The sequence below is a fragment of the Aotus nancymaae genome, unplaced genomic scaffold (genome assembly GCF_030222135.1).
Source record: "Aotus nancymaae isolate 86718 unplaced genomic scaffold, 86718_ANA_hifiasm-v0.15.2.pri h1tg000108l, whole genome shotgun sequence".
In the NCBI taxonomy this organism is placed as follows: domain Eukaryota; kingdom Metazoa; phylum Chordata; class Mammalia; order Primates; family Aotidae; genus Aotus; species Aotus nancymaae.
Window position 1 is genome coordinate 37,148,696 of NW_026988523.1, and position 19,594 is coordinate 37,168,289.

General features: G+C 48.1%; 1 protein-coding gene across 5 annotated transcripts in view; it reads left to right on the forward strand.

The window, feature by feature from the left end:
- The window catches only part of KIRREL1 (kirre like nephrin family adhesion molecule 1), a 107,363-nt gene that overhangs the window by 18,755 nt on the left and 69,014 nt on the right, over nucleotides 1-19,594 (forward strand). Inside the window, exon 1 of one of the 5 annotated variants that reach the window (XM_012449757.3) lies at nucleotides 14,148-15,203. The exons of 3 other annotated variants lie outside the window; for them this stretch is intronic. The gene's annotated coding sequence lies outside the window, so the exon portion shown is untranslated. Of the gene's footprint in view, nucleotides 1-14,147; nucleotides 15,204-15,673; nucleotides 15,834-19,594 lie in introns of those variants that run through there. One more of the 5 variants, XM_064370386.1, reaches the window with a different exon arrangement.

Consider the following 19,594-nt stretch of genomic DNA (forward strand, 5'->3'; position numbering starts at 1 on the left):
TCCCTCCCCTTTGCCTGAGACTCTCAACCCCCTTTCTCCTCCTCTCCAAAATGAAAACAAAGTTAACTGGTGTGTACTGGGAATCATTTCAGAGCAAACTGGGCCAGAAGAAAGGAGTAAAACAAACAGATAGCTTTCCCAAGAGGAGAAATTATAAGAAGCGAAGGGGAGAGAGAGAGAGAGAAAAAAAATAAGCCAATGGCATCAGTGGTGAAAAGTGAATTCCAGACATTTAAAATTCTTTTGGTTTTAATCATCTCAGAGGCTGACCAGAGCTGAGCTGTGGGGGAAGGGAAAAAATGAAAACCAGGGCCCTCTATGCAGAACGGGCTGGAATCTCAGACTTCTGCAAAGACCTCCAGCCTTCCTATGCAAGCTGCTCACTCTTCTCAGCTCAGGCCTCATGACCTCCTGTGTCTGACCTCAGAAGGGTTACGTCCTCCAGAGAGCCCATCCTGACTAACCCTCTCTTTTTATCCCACTTTACTCTCAGTTTTCAAGCACTGACCTTTCGGTTTTCCAACCGGATTGCAAGTTCCCCAAGGCTCTGGATTCTGTTTTGTTAAAAGCAAAACGAACAGAGGACAAACCACAGCCTGTTTCATAATCATGCCTCGGTCCCCTGCCTGAGGGTTGGACCCTCAGAGAAGCCCCAAGACCTCTTCGTCATCTGTAAAATGGTCTGAAGAGCTGTGCCCAGCCTTGAAGAGCCTCCAGAAGGAACGGGGAGCTGGGAGGAGCCTGGCACTGGTTCCCCCCGCCCGTACCGTCTCTATTGGGCACTTCAGGAGTCTCTCAAGGCTGCCCTTGTAGGAGGGGGTGGACACATTTCACTGAGGCCTGGGGATGTAGGGGGTCTTCTTTTCCCCTTTCTCAGGGGTAGGGCTGGTTGGCAGTGGGTGAAGCTCCTGGACACAGGTGGCTGGGAGATGGGATGAGGGATTCCAAGCTCTTTCCTTCCCTGGGCCAGGGTGGGTTTTAAGGTGAAGGAGGGAACCAGGAAATCTTGCCAGCTGTGGAGAGGCGATCAGTGGGAGGCCCCGAGGGCAGCAGGGTGGAAGGAGCCTGGAGGAGAAGCAGGAGACCAGGCAGTGGCCACCAGAACATCGCTAATAGCCACACGCAGAAGCCTCCTTTCCCTGGACTGGGTCCCTCTGTGCTCAGCATCTTCTTTCTGAGTTCCCTCCACCAGCTCTTCCCGCTCAGTGTTGAGCTCTGTTTCTTTCTCCATCTGGAGGCAGCTCTCCTCATTCTCATGACCACCAGCTGTTTTGCCCCCTCCCCCCCACCCCCCTTTTCCCTCAAACTTTGATTCCTGGGCCTTTGGACTTCGGTCTGTTTTTTATAGTTTTATAGTGTATCTCCCACCCCCTGCTTCCCTTTCCCAGTAAGGTTGAAAAATGGAGAGCTTGAGGGTGGATTAGAGTTGACCTTAGAATGGGAGTCAGGAGACCTGGATTTTAATCTCAACTCGTCTTCTTGGACTACTTTCTCTTGGGCAAGACTTGCTTTTTTTGGGCCTCGGTTTATTCAGTAGTAAAATGAAGAGCTCTGTGAATGATGTCTGGGGCCTCAAAAGTGCTTTACAGCTTCTGGAAAAAAGAGCAAGATCTGGCCGGGTGAGGTGGCTCACACCTGTAATCCCAGCACTTTGGGAGGCTGAGGCAGGCGGATAGCGAGGTCAGGAGATTGAGACCATCCTGGCCAACAAGGTGAAACCCCGTCTCTACTAAAAATACAAAAATTAGCTAGGCATGGGGACTTGTGCCTGTAACCCCAGCAACTCAGGAGGCTGAGGCAGGAAAATCACTTGAGCCAGGAACTTGGAGATCGCACCACTGCACTCCAGCCTGAGAGCGAGACTCCATCTCAAAAAAACAGAGCAAGATATGGAGTTCAGACTGCTCAGATTCAAGGACCTATCACCTTCTGCCAGTGTAACCTTGTGCATGTCACTTCACCTTTTTTTTCTTTTTTTTGAGACAGAGTCTTGCTCTGTTGCTCAGGCTGGAGTGCAGTGGCACGATTTCGGCTCACTGCAACCTCTGCCCGCCTCCTGGGTTCAAGCAATTCCCTGCCTCAGCCTCTTGAGTAGCTGAGATTACAAGCGTGTGCCACCATGCCCACCTAATTTTTGTATTTTTAGTAGAGACAGGGTTTCACCATGTTGGCCAGGCTGGTCTCGAACTCCTGACCTCAAGATCTACCTGCCTCAGCCTCCCAAAGTGCTGGGATTACGGGCGTGAGCCACCGCGCCCAGCCCACTTCACCTGTTTGTAGGAGAATGGTGGCATCTGCTTCATGGAGTGATGATAAAGACTGCATTGAATAATGTGCATAGAATGTGTGGCTTGGTACCCAGGACTCTGTGAGCCAGTGGTATATGTCAGCTCTTACTGTTAAATCCTAACCTCTTTTTGGAGTGGTGTAATAAAAAGAGTCCTAGATTTGTTATCAGAGACCTGAGTTCACGTTCCATCTTCCTTTCCCACTTTCTGTGTGACCCTGTGCAAGTCTGTTTCCCTAACACTTTACAACATGGAATTCATAAGTCCCGGGATTCATAAGGCTGGGATTCTTGGGGTCTTCCTCAGAAGGGGAGGTGCGTTCTCCTCCTTCTGGTGCTTTGCCCCTCACTGGGAGTTGTGAATATAAGTTAATGTAAAGTCTATGGGGGCCAGGGCCTTTGTCTCAGCCTCCGTTATCCCCCTGGTGCATGGGCACTCAGGAAATGTGAGATGAATGATGATTATTGTAAGATACTAATCTATGAACAAAGAAACTGAGGCCCAGAATGGGGAAATGACTTGCTTCAGCTGGACACAGCTGACCCTTTGCTGTAGGGGCTGTCCTGTGTGCATTGGAGGAGGTTTAGCTGCATTCCGGCCTCCACCCACTGGGAACCAGTAGCACCCCAGTCTCCAGGTGTGACAATTTAAAATGTCTTCAGACACTTCCAGACGTCACCTGGGAAGTAAAATTGCCCCAAGTGAGAACCACCGAGCTAACCAGAGGAAAAGCTAGAACTGGAAGTCAAGTCTTCTGACTCCCCTCCCGCAGCTTTTCCTAACATGCCACACTGTTGTCCACTTCTCCCTCTATCCCCCACCCCATAACATCAAGAGAGAGAGGTGTGTGTTGTTGAGGACAAAGTATTGTGTCCTCTAGCCCATTTCAGACATAACTAATTTCCACATAAGTTGCGACTGACCTGTCTGTCCAGGGTTGGGGCTAAGGAAGGAGGCAGGTGGCAAAGAGAGTCACCTGGGCAGTCCACTAAGCTAGTGGACGGAGGCCCCGACTTCCCCTAGAAGCATCTCATGTTTGTGATGAGGACTGCTGGACGACCTACCACATCATCACCCCAGGCAGATAAAAGCAGACTCCTCGCGATGCCAGACGGAAGTGTTTGAGGTGGCTACGGCTGGCTCCCCACTTCTTCTCACCTTTCATACCCCATCCCCCACAGTAGCTCTGAGAGGACTTAGGGCACCGTGGAGTACAGTTTGAAAGTTACAGATTTATTCCAACCCTTGAATGTTAAAAACGAAAACCCAGACTCAGAGACTCAGAGGGGAAGTGACTGGCTGTCCTATAGCACTGACCAGAACGGCGAGTTCCACGTTAGCCTCTGCCCTTGCTCCTCAACCAGCACGCACACCTCCCTCCCGAGACTGGAGAATGGCCACTTCACCTAGGCTGTCTCCATAGACCTCCCTGCCTCCCCCTACCATTCCCCACTGCGCAGATCAAAAAGTCCTTTCTGGGCTGGAGGTGGGGGTGGTGACTTAAGGAGCTTACTGTCCATTAATTGCTGGAGGAAGGTGGTGGTCCCTGGAGGATTTTAGGTGACACTGCTCCTGGGGCTGTCAGCAGATCCCCCCATCTTCCCCAGAGATGCCCTTGTTTTTCAACCTCTGCCCCCATCCCTCCTAAGGGGCCTATTCTTGCTGTCATGGCAACCAGGGGATTAGGACCAGCTTGGAAGCCCAAAGATACCGCAGAGGGCTTAGTAAGAAGGCAGGTGGAAGGAGGAAATGAGAGAATGAGGTGATGATAAAAAAACAGAGCTGGGTGGGGGAAGTGGAGGGCAATGAGGAAGGTGAAGGGAAGGGGAGATGAGAGAGAGACCTCATCTAGAGTAAGAGAGAAAAAGGAGGGAGGAGGGGGAGGGAGGAGAGAGAGAGAGAAACCTCAACTTTTATTTAAAATCAGAGAGCAGTTGTAAGCCTGGAGTTGTTGCCACGGCAACAGCAAAGAAAAGGAGATAGAGAGCTTGTGAAGCCGTGAAAACCCAATAGGGGTAAATGTTTAAAGCCAGGAACAAAAACCATTCAGAGATAATTAAGTAACCGGCTGCAGGTTCCACACTCCTGCCCATTGTCCGGGACGCAGCCTGAGATTCTAGCCTCCTTCCCCCTCTCGCCTTCTCCCACCCTTTACTCCTTCCCCTCACTCACAAGGATTTCAGAGCAGCAGCCAGGGAGCACCCGACCCTCCCTGTGATCTTTCCTTTAGCGAGGGACTGACCTGCTTACTCCGGTCCCAGCTCCTCAGACCAATGCTGGGCGAATTTTCTCTCCTTCACTATTAAGGAAAATATAGTCTTTATGGGGGGGGGCGGAAAGGAGGCTTTGGTCAGATAAATGGGAGAACTTCTTGACGCTGAGTTACTAGATGGATAACTAAGTTGTGGACTTCTTCCTTCCGGCCCTCCAGGTCTCTGAGTTGCTGGGATTCTTGGGGTCTTCCTCAGAAGGGGAGGTGCGTTCTCCTCCTTCCAGTGCTTTACTGGGGCTACTTAACTGTGTTTAATGCTACCACTAATTCCTCTTTGAATGCTTCTTAGGATTTTTCCAGCAGGCTTAATCTTCCCAAGCCTCAGGATGGCCAAAAGCTAAGCTGATATTTGGGAGGGTTAGGTGTACTCTGAAGAAATTTGTTTTATGCCAAAGTCCTTTTTTCTTTTTGAAATGAGTTTCATCAAGTCATCTGACTCCTACCCCAGACATCGCAACAGCTGGCTGGCCCCTCACCTCATCTCCTTAGGGAAATCATCTTTTGAGTCCTGCCATACCTTCAATGTCTCCTAAGAAACTGTGAATATCAGAGAGGGCTGTGATGTCCTTTTCTTCCTCTCATCTCCGATTCGGTTCTGAGCTGGGGGCCAAAATAGCTAAGTAGGAAGAGTCCTGGTTCGCACCTGCGGCAATCCCGCACTTCTGCCCGCTGTTAGCACCCACCTCCAGTCTGTTCCCGCATTTACTCTCAATTTTATCCTCTGACTAAGCCGGACCACTGGAGAGTTGCGAACCAAGACGGAAAGGTTTTGGCCCCTTGAAGAATTGCTTTTACTGAACTGAGCGTTTGGTGCTGTGCCACCAGCCTGCACTGAGGAATGCTTTAAGAATAGCCCGGGGAGACTCCTTATTGCATTTATGGTAGGAATGTTCTCCAGGACATGGTTCAACACATCGCAGTGTCCTTTTATGAGGATCCATGGGAGAAAGTTTCACAGCTATTTTACCTAAGCCTCTGGTTCATTTCTATTTTATGGATACTGTAAATTGTGTCATGAATTTCAAATTTTTCCTCTTTGCAATGGCTGCTTGGAAGCTCAGGGCTAAACCTTGCATTTCATCTGATGAAGCGCTTAGGATCTTTTTTTTTTTCTGAGATAGAGTCTCACTTTGTCACCAGGCTGGAGTACAGTGGTGTGATCTGGGATCACTGCAACCTCCACCTCCCAGTTCAAGCGATTCTCCTGCTTCAGCCTCTAAATGGGACTACAGGTGCGCCACCGCGCCCAGCTAGTTTTTGTATTTTTAGTAGAGACGGGGTTTCACCATGTTGACCAGGATGGTCTCAGTCTCTGTACCTCATGATCCGCCCGCCTTGGCCTCCCAAAGTGCTGGGATTACAGGCGTGAGCCACCGTGCCTGGCCTGAGACACTTAGGCTCTCATGGCATATGTTTAGTATATTAGTTTTACCCCAACCTCAATTTATTTCTCGTGTTTTTAGTCTCTTTCCCTGCTTCCCTAATCACTACCATTCCCATCCCATTGTCCATTTTCTTGTCTTATTTTTAGTATCATTGACTGCACCTATGTATGCTGCTTCAGATTTTCTACGGAACAAGTAAACTAATTGAGTTAAGATCTAGAAAACATACAGCATAGTGCCTGACAAATATTAAGAAAGCAAAGAAAATGTCAACCACTATTTTAAGTAAATAAATAATACAAATTGTTTCTAATCTTTATTTTAGAGATGTTGTAAATACAGACCAGAGACTGCAGAAAGCTAGCCAGATCAAAGGCCGCCAATTAAAGGCAGTAAATATAGTTAACTCCCAGTTGACCCAATAGAAGGAAGAGCCTTGATGTGAGTAACACCCAGCCACTGATATATTTTTTTTTAACTTTGGGATGCATCATGGTGATAATAATGATGATAAATAATCAGATTTGCCTTGCTTGTTAGAGTTGACTTGGTCTGCTATTTAAATGAGTTTCTAATTCCCTGCTCACACCAGACTGACAACCGAAACATTCTGGGTGGCAAAGGGAATCAGCTTGCCTGGGATTAAGATTTTTCCATGGATAATCTCCAAAGTGAGGAACCTATGTGTGAGTAATTGAGAGCTGACAGCATTTCGCTGGATCAGTTTTGCCTAGTCAGACAGGGAGATAACTAAGCCCGGGAAAGACAATAGGGTAAGACTAGAAGGGGTTGACGGAGTGTGGCTTCTATCTATCTCTCAGCCTTGCTTGCACAATCTGCCCTAGCTCAGGTGAGGCTGGCCTTGCGTTCTTTGTCTCTTTCTTATTTGCTCATTTCCAACCAGCCTTTCATTTGGTCCAAGGGTAAAAAGAAAAAGAAAAAAATCGCCATGACATCTCTGTTTTGCTCAACCCCGCCTTCACTGAGCATTTACTATATGTCAGGCACTGTCAGGTCCCTGCGAGCTCCCTTTGCTGCCGAGGATGGGTTCCAGTGGAGACGCTGCTCAGTGCAAGCAGCCCAGGAAATGGGCATCCCCCGCTCCCGCCCCCCCACTCAAGTGCTCCTCATTTTCCTCCTTTCCTGCTTCCTCCTGTGTTTCTCAAGGACCCTCTTCCTCTCAGTCTTCTCTGTTGTTCCTTCAAGGTCTTTCCAGCCCTTCTTCGTTTTCTCTCCTATCCTCTTTACCTCTCTCTCCTTTTTAAGGTCCTTCTTTTCCTTTTACATTTTCAAGGCCTTTCTCTTTCTTTCTATTAAAAGAAATTTTTGCCCTCATGGTGGCTCATGCCTGTAATCTCAGCACTTTGGGAGGCCGAGGCGGGGTGGATCACCTGAGGTCAGGAGTTTGAGACCAGCCTGGTCAATATGGTGAAACCCTGTCTCTACTAAAAATACACAAATTAGCTGGGCATGATGGTGTGTGCCTTGGGAACCTGAGGCAGGAGAATTCCTTGAACCCAGGAGGAGGAGGTTGCAGTGAGCTGAGATCTCACCACTGCACTCCAACCTGGGCAACAGAGTGAGACTCCATCTCAAAAAACCAAAAACAATAAAAAATAAATTTCTGAGAAAGAAAATAGCTTTTTTTTCTATTTTTCTGTTTTGTTTTTGTTTTTCTAAAAAAAACTTCTTTCCTAATTACTTACAAGAAAAAAAAGAAGGCAGCCCTCCCTTTCAATCTTTCAGTTCTTTTGCCTAGAAGACAAAAGATCCTTCAGAATTAGAGAGGAAGAGGGGAAAATAATAATAAAAAAAAGATTCCAGTTAAAAATCTTAAAAATCTTCATCAGGGTCAAAAACCTGACAGAAAAGCTTTGTTTGAAGGGAATGTGAAGGGGGAGGAGGCGGGAACTGGCAACCGGCAACTCTCAACCTCAAAAGGCAAATATCTTGAGAGCTGAAGGAAATCTGGAGATAGTGAACACTCCCATTGAAGTAGTGGAATAGCTTTGATTTCCTTTTTAACCGGAGAGTCTTGTCCTTTTGAGGCCAGTGGAATATGCTGAGAGGAAGAATTTGGGGGTGGAAAGCATGGGGAAGCAGGAAACTGCCATTTAAATTTCCCCCTGGGTCAGAATTGTCAGGAGTTAGGATGACTGCAAAGAAGGCCTAGGCCTGAAGCCTCAGGCCCAGTGTGCTGCACCACGGGTCCCAGCCTAGTACTTGCCAGACAGAGAACCAAGCGGAGAGTAGGCAGAGTCAGGATGCAGGGGGAGGGCCGTGATGTAGAGAGCTGGTGATGGTAAAGATGGTGAAGCCCCGGGAGAGACCCGTGGGCAGGTAGGAGGCAGCTGGCAGCATGGTCCTGGAGCCAGGAGGCATCAGAGGGTGAGATGGTGCCAACCTGGGAATGCAGTGTGGTGTGTAGAGAAGCGAGGTTCCAACTGGTCAGCTCCTCTAGGACTTTAAGCAGAAAAGACTCAGATATGTCCCTTGATTGGAGGAAGGGTGAAAGCAAAAGGTAGCATGGGCCATTATTGAAAGGGTGTCAAGAATGAAACTGCTAGAATGAGGAAGCAAACATAAAGCTGGACATCCAGACAATGGGGAACCCTGGAAAAAGAAGGGAAGGGTAAAGAGGGGCAGGACCCATCACTCCTTAGGCCTCCTTCCCCGGGGATCATCTGACAGAGGGTCAATGGGCCAGTGTGAAAACTATCTGTGGCAAGTGTTTAAATCCCAGGCTGCTTTTTGACCCAGCACCTGGTATCCAGCCATCGATTGATGTGCCACGAGAGAAGATGAACCAATTTTATCATTAGTCTGAACAAAACATAATTAGGAGGAGAAATTTGCTTCTGCTGTTGTGTTTGCTGCAGCAAAGGAGTTACATAAGGCTCATTCGGATGACTTGGGAACACCTTCCCTATTTCTGTTCCCGTGTCCCGGACTTGAACCAAGTAAATAGAGGCCCAGAGCCTCCACTCTGCCTTCTAGAAGTTCCCAAGACAGACATGCGCTCAAGGAGCAGATCTAAGACCCTCAGCCTACAGAAGACAGGGAACGAGGGCACACATCGAATAAGCCGGTGTATTGTCATGATGAACAAGTGAACAAAGGGGAGAAAAGGGAGAAGGGGTGAGAGAGAGGAGCAGACTGGAGGGGAAGGAATAAAGAGCTGAGGCATAGCTCGACTCTCGTGATGTTAGAGGAAGGGAAGGTGGAAAAAAAGGCATCGAATTAGTCTCAGACAATTTCAGAAGGACAAGATGGATTCTGGAAGGAATTAACTGTTACGTCCTGTACTAGTATTATTACTACACTCGGGCAGAGGAACAGATTTGGAGCGTTTTGGCAGACACGCTTTGGGTGATTGAGAGGGGGAGGTGGGAGGGCATGGCTGTTGGGGTGACTCTATGGGGGTTGCATTTGGGCTGAATGTTAAGGCCACAGACACATCCCAGGCTGAGCTCCACGCTGGCCCCCTTAGACTGAGGCTTTCACTCAGGGCATTTAACTTGGGTGGAGGGAGGCAGGAGTGGAAACTCCAGGCCTAATTGCTAGGTCTCTCTCAGCTCTTCCAGGGAGCACGGGGCAGGAAATTCCTCAAATTCCAGGCTTGTAGGATCATTGCTGAGCTTAACCGCAGAGCAAGAGAAAGGCAGGAGAGGCTGAGAGCTGCCTTCTCTCCATCTTTTTTTCCTTGCAATTTTAAAGCTGCAGCAAATTAGAAGGTTTTGGAGGGGCTGATGGCTATGAGAAAGGCCCCCAACATAACACCCTCCCCCAACCCTGATAAAAAAAGTCCCGAGTCTGGGAATCCCAGAGAAATTAACCCTGAATTGAGTAACTTTGAAGTCAAAAATAGACTGCTGTGGCCTGGGATAAGCATCTTTCCCAGGGTGAATTTTTTTAGCTCTTCTGAATAGCTAGTGGAAAGGAGCTTGGTTTAGGAGAACCTGAGAAAGAATTGACTGTCTTGCTGAAATAAATGATGGCTGTGCAGAGAGCACATCGGAAGGGGTCTTGGGAAGCATTTCCTTTTGCTCTGAGGGTGAAACCAGTCAGGTCTCTCCCTTTCTGAGCTCCCCTCCCAGAGCAACTGGTCAGGATATCCCAGTCATCACCTCCGGGAAGATGGTGCTCCCTGGACAGCCCATACATTTTATCATCTCCATACCGCTCCATCAGTCACAACAACCCCACTTCCCACCCTCTACTCTCTGACATCTGGAATTGCCTTCAAGATGCACCTCCATGCCACTCTCTTAAGGTAGTCTTCTCAACTCCCCCCTAAGAATGAACTGTCCTTTCTTTGGGGCTTCCAAAGGAAATTGCTTTGAAGTTCAAAAAGATCATCTATTCTGTTTTAATCCAGTGGGTTGTTTAGCTCCTGCACTAGACTATAATGCTACTTGTGGCTAGGGACTGTGACCTGTTCATATCTGTAACTTCCATCTCTTACCTCTTTTCCCCAGCATACAGCAGAGTGACTGCCACACAGTAAATCCACGCCCCCACCAAAAAAAGCTGTTGAGTGAATATCCCAGTTATCTGAGTGTGGATTATCCACTTGGTAGATCCCTATAATTAATGTTTAATTCAAAGTCTAGTTTCTCTTCCAGCTCAGCTCCTCGTACTATCACTTAATATATGTTCAGAGAATGCAAACAGTTTTTAAATATTATCTTCAGTACAACATAATTAGGTGCTGCTAAAAATTCATTATCATGCTTTCCAAAGCCAAAAAGAAATGACTTTTGTATCATCCACTCCAATGCTCTTCCTCAATGGTGTGGATAACTGAGACATAAACATTTTCATCGTAATTGATGATGGGACCACCTTAAAGGGCAGTGGGATTTATTGGGTCCCAGGAGGAGGAAGCAGTGGCCCACATCCTGTGTAATTCTTTCTTCTCCAGTTGCTAAGCTCCTTGGATTTGCACAGAGCACTTAGAGCTGATGGTCCCACCCTCAGCAGCGACCTAACACTGGCCAGTGTGGGCTGGCATTAAGGAAGTATCTCCACCAAAACCTCAAAAATTCACAGTCAAAAATGCTGTATCCTAGGGCTGTTAAGACTTTTCTTGATGAAATTATGAAATCCTTTTAGTTCTTCAGACCTATTTGTCCCTCTTTGATTATCAGGATTCTTTTCTGGTGGCCAGGAGAGATTCTTTCACTGTGCTATGCTGCAGATGCTCCACCAAAAAAGCAGAACTCAGCTGGCTGCATGATGCCAAGATGACTCCTTGCTTTGGCTAATTCAGTCAACTGGTGAAAGTATCATGGTGTTATGGAAGGAGCCCTGTTCGAGGCATCACCCTCATCTTAGTTTCATTCTTGATTCTGCTACTAATGAGCTGTGTGGCTTTGAACAGGTTGATTAACCTCTCTGGGTTTTGGTAATCATAATCCCTAACGTGGAAGTTGGGCTAGGGAAAAGCAGAGGCTCTTTTTAGTTATAACTCCGTGTACATCTGTAATTGAGGTTAAGAAGAAATGTGCATACACATGACTTTTGACTGAGTACTATTTACTTTCTATAACAGTTTACAGGATATATATAAAGTTATATTTTCAGCCTCCCTCCCTTTCCTGGGGAAGACTGAATGGGCCCTAGAGGCTCTGTGGGTGTGGCAGCTGTGGTGGGTTTTACAAAAGGGGTTTTTCTTGGTCCCTTCTGTTCACTTGTAAGATTTCAGAAGAAAATTGTGCCTGTACTTAACAGGATAAACGTAAGCAGCTGCAGAGAAATGTAATGCAACCTGAGGTGTTAAGTACTGAAGGGACAGGAAATAATACTGGGTGCGGTTATGGATGGTGCTGGTTTGGCCAGGCTTCCTTAAAGAGGTAAATCTGGAGCAGGGCTCAGCAGGAGGAGACATGGCATGGACTGCAAGGGGAGAAAGCAATCCACTCCAGGTGTGTGGGTGGGTGTGGTTGGGGTGGGGCTTGGTGGGTAGTTATTAAAGCCTTATGCACCTGGATTCTTAGTAGGCAGCTATTGTGGGTTCTGGAGAAGTGGGTCAACATAATGAAGTTTGAGAGGCTGCATTCTGATTTCTGGGCACATAAAAGTGGGGGAGGCATGAAGCAAGGAGGATGCTGAAAGGGCCGTTATCATCCAAATGAGACCAGTGGGATGTAAAGGATAGGAGCATTAAAAATATCCTGAGAAAGAGAGTCTCAGAATTATTTCTACTGGGGCGTTTAACTTGTGCGAGACGCCTACTATGGTCTGGGATGCCAGTTCTGGAAAGGACCTTAGAGGTGCTCTGTTCTATGAATTATGGAACCGAAGATCAGAGAAGGGATGCGAACTACCCAGCGCCACCCAGCGGATTCTGACAGAGGCTGGTCTAGAAGCCCTGATTCCTGACTCCCACTCCACTGTTCTTTCCGCCACAGCTAAAAACCATCCGTATTCTTTGACTTCACTTTCCCTATTGAATTTACATCTAGTGCTAAAGGGGCACCACTGGGTACACCCAGGACCCTTACTATTGATGTGCTTCCCACTGTGGTTAACAGTTAGGAATTGCCCCAGATCCTCTGCCAGCCGCCGAAATCCAGGCCCTGAGATTTAAACTCCCCAAACAGCCTCCAGAACAGATTGCATAATAACTTAATCGGAAGGGCGGGAGAGAGAGGGTCCAAGTGTTCAGGCAAGTACCGCTCTGCCAGCTCCTCTCCACATCTGCATCTGCAGGCCTTCTGCTAAAGTGCCAGGCCCTAGCCCATTTCCAGCCCCTTCCTCCCGCACTCTCTTACCTGCGGATACTCAGTGTTCGTGCAAATGAAGAGAGACCTGGGATTAGGTCCAGGAGCAACCAGTGGGCGCCCCCGGATGATGTTAGGGTCCATGGGTGTCTTCTGAAGTTCTTTTTGGAGCCCTGTGTGGCCACTGTTCTCCCCTCTGCACAGGTTTCGCCTGCAGCCATGAAGCAGGCCAAATGAATGCGAAGGCCATGGCTTGGAAGGTTATGTCTTTTACTTTGGGCCTTGGAAAGGGCAGAAAGTACCGGTTGTGTTCCTAGGCATCATTCCAGGTCCCCTTTTCCTTTGGGAGTGGTGGAGAATGGCAGGTAGAGAGCTGGCCCGCCCCCTGCCGTGGAATGGGCCATGCTTTATCATTCTTTTCTACGAAAAACCTCCCTCACCCTCTTATTGATGCTGAGGGCTCTGTAGTTTTAGACAGTCAATAGCATGTTTTCATTTCAGTTAGTTTCAATTCAGCAAGCATTTATTGAGTGCCAGGCACTGTTCAGTGCTGAGGAAACAGAGACGAATACAATATGGTTACTTGCCTTCCAGTTAAGTAAATTTTCACTTAAGAACAATAATACCAGTCTCAAATATAGTACACAGACAGACTACAAGAGAAAGTATTTTGAAGTAGCGAGTAAGAGGCGTAATTACAGGAGTCCCTCTGTCAGATGGGACCATCAATTCTCCATTCTCTGTTTAAAAGACAGCCTGGTACCAGGGAAAGAGCACAAGAAGAGGGATCGGGAGATTTGCGCGTCTTCTCCCAGGCTTGCCATTAATATTCTAGGTGCACTGGGCAAATCATTTCACTGCTCTGACATTCAGTGTCCTAACTCTAAATTGAGATGGGATTAAATTATTTCTTCAATCTCTTCCAGCTTTAAGGTGGAGTCAATCCAGGGCAGCTTCCTGAAAGAAGTGCAATTTCAGGAACCGTTTGGAAAGTGGGAAAGAAACATTAAATTATTGTGCTGCAAAAGGTGTCATGTTGTCAGATATCTCGGTAAAATGAAGAAATGAAGATAGGACTGTGCGGTAGCGGAAGGGGATGGAAGAGACACAGGGTTTTTGTTTGTTTCTTTCTTTTTTTTTTTTTTTCTTTTTTTTCTTTTTTTTTAAGACGGAGTCTTGGTCTGCTGCCCAGGCTGTAGTGCAGTGATGCGATCTCTGCTCACCGCAACCTCCGCCTCCTGGCTTCCAGCGATTTTTCTGCCTCCCTAGTAGCTGGGACTATAGGTGTGGGCCACCACACCTGGCTAATTTTTGTATCTTTGGTACAGACGGGTTTTCACCATGTTGACCAGGCTGGTCTCGAACTCCTGACCTCACGTGATCCATCCGCCTCAGCCTCCCAAAGTGGCTGGGATTGTAGGCGTGAGCCACCATCCCTGGCCGAGACACAGGGTTTTGAACAGGTATTGTGAACAGGTAGTGTAGGAAGTGGTAGACCGGGAGGATGAGGGTGGGAAGGCCCTTGGACCCAGCTGTAGAAGCTCATACCTGAAAACATAATGGCTTATAGAGGAGAACTTGAAACAGACCTGGCAAAGGGGATCCTGGTGTTTTCCCTCTGTCCCTTCCCCAATCCAGCTCCCCAGGATCCACCCTGACCTCAGAATTGAAGGCAGCTCAGCCCAGCGGCATTTTTAGAAGAATGGGTTAGGGTGTGACAAAACCAAATTAAGTAACTCCTCAGAAGTCGGGACTTCTTGCCCTAAACTGAGGAAACCAGACCAAAAAAAGGGATCCTCCCTTCCAATTTCCTCAGCCACGGCTGTGGGCAGCCCAGGTGTGTGGCCAGCAGACACCCTGTCACCAAGGGACCCATAGACACTCCTACACAAAGCCTGTCCCTTTGTAGCTGCCTCCTCTGGGTGGAGAAAGCCTCTTCGCTTTTCTTCTGACTCTGCAAACTGACCTGTCACCGGGTCTCACCTTCTGGACTAACACGCGGATTGAATGCAGGGGAGCACTTGGGATGAGAAAAGTCAGATGTGTCCTCCCCATGGTCCCCTATTCTCTCTTCCCACCAGGAAAGGGAAAGAATGCATGCCCAGATTTCTTTCTGGGTAGCGAAGACACAGAGTGGGAGAACCACAGGCCCTGGTAGGCAAAGGAATGAAGAGGAACGGAGTAAGAAAAGAGGACAGAGAAAACTCGGGGACACAACAGAGAAAGGAGAGCTGGAATAAACAGAGCAGAGGCCAGAGGTGAAGCGAAGGAGCGAGGAACTGGACTGAGGAGGGACAAAGGCTAAGGGTGCCCCAGGGAGGAGGCCGGCCAGAGACAGGATCTGAGAAAGGAAACAAAGGAGAGAGGTGGGGGTGGGGGACTGCCGAAAAGTGGTCTAGAGAGGAAGGAGGAAGGAAAGGCCAGAAGGAAACACAGCCAGAGAGAGAAGAGAGGGGACAAACAGCAAGACCAGGCCAGGCGGGAGGAGATGCAGCTGAGAGCAGCACCGAAGAGGAGAAGCAGAGGCCAGAGGGTGAGAAGATGGGAGAGGGAATGGGAGCAAAGGCGATGGAGAGGAGAGGGCAAGCAGGAGAGGCAGAACCCGGGGAGGGAGCTGCGGAAGAGGCAGCATGGCTGGTTTAATGAGCCGCTTTCTCTCCCGCTCCCCAGGAGAGGAGGCTGCTAATTATGCCTTCATCCTCCCCAGGCAGGAGGAGGTCAGAAGGTCTGAAGAAATGCCCTCCCCAAGCAGAAGGACTAGGGGAGGGGGGTGGATGGGGAGGAACTGGGGCAGCGGTAAGTAGGAGTGCTGAGCTGGCCGGGCACCAGATGGGGCCCCTGCCCTGGTTCCTGCGGGCCTCTCTCCCTGCCAGCCCTGGTGGGGTGGCGGGAGGGGGCACACCTATTTGACTTGGCACTCTGGCACTGCCTTCCTCTTGGCTAAGTCATAAGAAGGCCAAAGGCTGAGTGAGAAGCAGAGAAGGAGCTGCAGGCTGGGATTTCTCCTCCCCAGCACCTCCATGGGGCCTTTTTCTCTGCCCCATATTTCCGTCTGGTACTGATGCTTTGCCTCTGAATCTCAGAGGCACAGAAAGCAAACCAGGGGAAGGTGAAACTCTCGCCTCTGGTCGACCCAGCTTCTTCCCTGTTCCTGTCCTGCCGGGTAAGTGGAGAAGCTAGGTCTAGTGTATCTTCACTGTAGACCTGCTTATCTGGGCTCACTGACTGAGCATCCTCTAGGCCTGGTGGAGAACACCTCACTGTTAACCTCATGGGAACATGCAGGAGATGGGGACAGCGTACTTAGAGATATACAAGGGAATGGGACACTATGTGGAAAAGTGGAAACAGCATGGGTTTGGAAGGGAGTCATGCTTGGTTACCGTCCCAGCTCTATCACTTACTAGGTCTTGGGCAAATGTCCAAGCACCAGTTGTGATATTAACTAACCAAGTGCCAGATATCCTTGTAAGTGATACTACTTCATTTGATCTTCACAATGATCCTATAAGGCAGGAATTTTATCATCCCCATTTTACAGAACAGGAGTCAGAATCACAGAGAAGTAACTTGTCCAGTCTCACAGCTCAGATGCGACAGAGCAGCTGGGATTGAGTCAGACAGTTGGTCCTGGAGACCATGCTCCAAATCTCCATGCTCCAGAGCGGAAGGAAAAAAAGCAAGCCCTTTTTCCTCTGCTCTGCACCCCCCACGCCCCACAATAGTAAACACGGAAGATTCCTGTGACCAAATGTGTGAGGTTTTCCCTGCACTTCAGGCAAGCAGTCAGTCCTCTAGCGGACATGGGCTGGGTGTCCTTCAATTCGACCCTGACACTATCTACCTGGAGGCAGCCTCAGATCCCCCAGGTGGAGAGCTCAGTCCCGCAAGACCGTCACCCACTTCCAATGTCAGTCGCAAGCCCCCCGCGGTTTTACCTGTGCTTCTGACTGACTGGCTATAAATGGATGTTCCCAAGACCTCATCCTGGGGTTTTATTACTTTTCTCTAGTGGCTCACGGAGGTAGGAAACACATTTACTAGTTTATTATCAAAGGATAGTAGAAAGGATATAGATATTTTTTCTCTTATTTATTTATTTTATTTTATTTATTTATTTAGGATGGGGTTTCACCATATTGGCCAGGCTGGTCTCGAACTCCTGACCTCAGGTGATCTGCCCGCCTCAGCCTCCCAAAGAGCTGGGATTACAGGCATGAGCCACCACGCCCAGATGAAATGATATAGAGAAAGAGATGCACAGAGCAAGGCACACGGGAAGGATCGTGGAGCTTCCATGCCTTCTGCGGGCGTGCTACCCTCCAGGAACCTCCGGGTATTCAGCTACCTGGAAGATCTCAGAATCCTGTCCTTTTGGGGCTTATGAAGGCTTCATTACATAGGCATGATTGATTAAACCATTGCTCATTGGTGATCAACTTAGCCTTCAGCCCCTCTTCTCTCCCTAGAGGCTGGGTTATGGAGCTGAAGGTCCCAACCCTCTAATCCTGCCTTGATTTGTCTGGTGAACGCCTCCCATCCTGAGGCTACCCAGGGGCTGCCAGCCACCAGTCAGTTCATTAGCATAGAAAAAGACACTTACTGCTTGGGAGATTCCAAGGACTTTAGGAGTGCATGCCAAGAGCCAGGACCAAATGTGTGTTTCACCAAGGATTTCTCAGAAAGACACAGGTGTGTGGGGAAAATTAGATCAGCTGAAAGCACTGGGTGCATAGTAGGTCCTACAAGTTTGTGTTGTCTCAAAGTAAAGCAGTAGATGTTAAAGTACCTTGTGAGTAGCATAGCTAGGAAGCTCCCAGCAAGGACAAATAACTTCTTATTAGGGTGCCTGGAGAAGGATTGACCTTCAGGAAGAATTAATAGGATTTCAGTCTTAGGGATAGTGCAAGGGCAGCCCCAGGGAAGGAATGATAATCTAGAGACCTCTTCAAAAAAGACCCACACACCTATTTCCCCATTACACTTCCCTGCAGGTTTTAATAGTGTTGTTTCTTATCACCGCCCCTCCTACGCAACTCCTCCCTCACTCTCCCACCCTACCATGTCCCTGAGGTAGGGCCTGCTCATTCCTGTCCCCAGGCTTGGAACATGCCACTATCTCTGCCTGAATGTCCTCTCTCTCTTCACAACTAACCTTGACCTTCACCTGCTGCAAAAGCAGCTGCAGTGGTCTGTAGAAACTGTGACTTTATTAGCCTTGTCTGCCTGCTCAGGGCCTGATGGACACCTGGGTCCTCAGGGCATACCGTTGCATGGTAATTTGCACTAGTTGGTCCGTCACTTGAACAAGCCCTCCCTAATGTTGGGAGTGTTCAGCTGTGTGATGTGTCCCATCTGGAATGGCTAGAGAAGGGTTAATGCAACTTAAATGAAATTTAGGGAGAATTTGGGCTGCTTCTTTCCTCTTTCGTTGTTCCCAAAGCTGGATGCAAATTCTGCTTTTAATTGTAGCAACTAGCTTTTGCAAGGATCTCTGGAGTATTCGTTCCATTTGCGATGCTGTACCAGGCCTTATGCGAGGCACAGGGGCTATAGTTTCCACTGAGGATGGAAAGCCCAGGAGACATTTTCCTGCTGATAAGCCCTGGGATGCTTCCACATCTTAAGGGTTTGCTCAGTTGTTATTTTGTCATTTATTTTTTCTAGTTTTTTTAACTCATGTAACTGAAAATTACACGGTACTTTTCAGTTTACTAGGGATTCACAGTCTTTTTATTTAATTTTCACTACAGTCTTGTGAAGTAGGTATTATGATGTCCATTTTATAGGTGCACAAGCTAATAACTGAGAGGCTAATTCTCTTGCTCTAATTCTAGGTAGAACCAGATACAGTCAGGATGCAGAACTTGACCTTTCTTCAGATATTAATGTATATTCCACTGCACAACACTGTCTGGTGAAAATTACCCTACCTAGAGGGCTCATAGCCCTTTAAGTTAGAATAAATGACCTTTATCTTTGTGGTCATCTGCTCAAACCTTTATTAAACACATAATTGCTTCTGGCTCAGTGTGGATGTAGTATAAAGAGATATGTGTGGTCCAGCCCCTGCCCTCTGGGGCCTGCAGTCTAAGCCAGAGGCACTGACATGGATAAACCTGTACAGGGCATGTACAGCAGAATGAAAACAATAACCCATCGTGAATCAACAGCAAAGTATTTACAAGACTGCGCAAGGCAAGGGTAGGCACATTTCCTGGGTGGGACAGAAGGAACAACTCTTGCCAAGGTGCCGGGGCAGATCTCCACAGTGCCAGACCACAGAGTGCATTTTCAATAGCTGCCCTAATTCTCTCTGCCTGTTGCTGTAACAAAAACCTGTGTGTGTGCGCACGTGAATGTATGTGCATATATGCACATACATATAATGCACATAAAATATGTATTTTTTTTTTTTTTTTTTTTTTTTGAGACGGAGTTTCGCTCTTGTTACCCAGGCTGGAGTGCAATGGCGCAATCTCGGCTCACCGCAACCTCCGCCTCCTGGGTTCAGGCAATTCTCCTGCCTCAGCCTCCTGAGTACTGGGATTACAGGCATGTGCCACCATGCCCAGCTAATTTTTTGTATTTTTAGTAGAGACGGGGTTTCACCATGTTGACCGGGATGGTCTCGATCTCTTGACCTCGTGATCCACCCGCCTCGGCCTCCCAATATGTATAATTTTTAAACACTATTCTTCAGGCTGCCAGTGCACAATTGGGTTGGTTAGAAGGTGAACAGTTATGGGAGTCATATTTAGATAATGACGGAGAAACTTGTAGCCCTCCTGCAGCAGTATAGTGAAATTTATTCTCCTCCGACGTACATCAAGTTTATCTCTTAACACTGAGCTTTTATGAGATGGAATGAGCACATGTAATATAGGAGAGAGAGAGAGAAGCAAACAGCAACTCCGAAATCAG